A 1,655-nucleotide genomic window follows, 5' to 3' on the forward strand; every position below is an offset into this window, starting at 1 on the left:
AGTCATCATTGTTGTTTGGTGGGCCCAGGCTGGATTTGAACCCGCCACCTTAGGTGTATGTGGCTGGTGCCTTAGCCACTTGAGCCACAGGTGCCAAGCCAGTGTTCTGGCTTCTGTGTGGCCTTTTTTCCATCAGGACGTCCCAGGAACCCTATTGAAACTGAGCCAGATCTTGTCACACTGCAGCTTCTGTGCCTAACTCCTCACTCAGATCTGCGGTTAGAGAGAAGAACAGTGACCCTGTGGCTAAAGGGCTCCAAGTCACTGTCTGCTCTCTTCACTGCAGAGACCAGGATCAGGAGTGGCCTGACTTAAGTTTGGGAGCTTGAGTGTAAGCTCCACAAGGGGTTCTCTGCATCACTCATGACATCAGGGCCTAGAACCAGGGTCAGCAAACTGTTCCTGTAAAGGGCCAGACGTTAAATATTTGAGTCTTTGAGGACCAGAAGGCCTCTGGCATCATAGTGCAGTCTGAGACCATGTATAAACAAAGGATGTGGCCGTGTTCCAGTCAAACGTAAAGACACTGTCATTTTCACCTGTCATCCTGTTTCTGTATTTTTTCAACCATTAAAAAATGTGAAGATTGGGTGGCGTCTATAGCTCAAAGGAGTAGGGTGCCAGCCCCATATGCTGGACATGGCGGGTTCAAACCCAGCCCCGGCCAAAAACCACCAAAAAAAAAAGTGAAGATGATTCTCAGCTTGTGGTCTGTGCAAAATCGTGTTTTGCCAACCCCTGGTCTAAGTTACTATTGGTTAAGTGCAGACAATCAAAAATCTGCCTTGTATGGAGATCACAGGTTAAAAACAATTTCTGGCGGCTCAAACGTGTAATCTTAGCACTCTAGGAGGCCAAGGCAGTTGGATTACTTGCACTCAGGAGTTCAAGACCTGCCTAAGCCAGAGTGAGACCCTAAATAATTAGCCAGGCACTGTTGCAGGTCCCTATAGTCCCAGCTACCTGGGAGGCTGAGACAGGAGGATTGCTTGAGCCCAAGTTTGAGGTTGCTGTGAGCTATGATGCCACAGCACTCTAGAGGGTGACAGAGTGAGATTCTGTCTCTTTAGAGTATGCCATGAAAATAACTCACAGAGTCTCACAGAAAAATAGGTGGCAGATTGAATTTGCTGAGCCCGGGCCTGGGGTGGGGGAGCTGGCTGATACATGGTAGTCATCAAGTAATTAGTAAATCTCAGGGATGAGTGAAGTCGGGGCATAGCCAGAGATATGAATCCCATTGGTGGAGATGTAAAGGCTTAGAGCCTGTAAGGGACTTAAGATCTCACCTGTTGGCTCGGCGCCTGTGGCTCAAGTGGCTAAGGTGCCAGCCACATACACCTAAGGTGGTGGGTTTGAATCCCCAGCCCGGGCCCGCCAAACAACAATGATGGCTGCAACCAAAAAAAAATGGCCAGGCGTTGTGGCGGGCACCTGTAGTCCCAGCTACTTGGGAGGCTGAGGCAAGAGACTCGCTTGAGCCCAGGAGTTGGAGGTTGCTTGTTAGCTGTGATGCCATGGCACTCTACCCAGGGGGATAGCTTGAGGCTCCATCTCAAAAAAAGATCTCACCTGTTTCCAACCCAGAGCTGGGCACTCTGGTCTTCACGTTGCGGCTGGGGTGGGTGTGTGTGTGAAGTTGGTAGTTCCCCTCC

This window comes from Otolemur garnettii, unplaced genomic scaffold (genome assembly GCF_000181295.1).
Source record: "Otolemur garnettii isolate 467f Iridium unplaced genomic scaffold, OtoGar3 scaffold00023, whole genome shotgun sequence".
NCBI classification, from domain to species: Eukaryota; Metazoa; Chordata; class Mammalia; order Primates; family Galagidae; genus Otolemur; species Otolemur garnettii.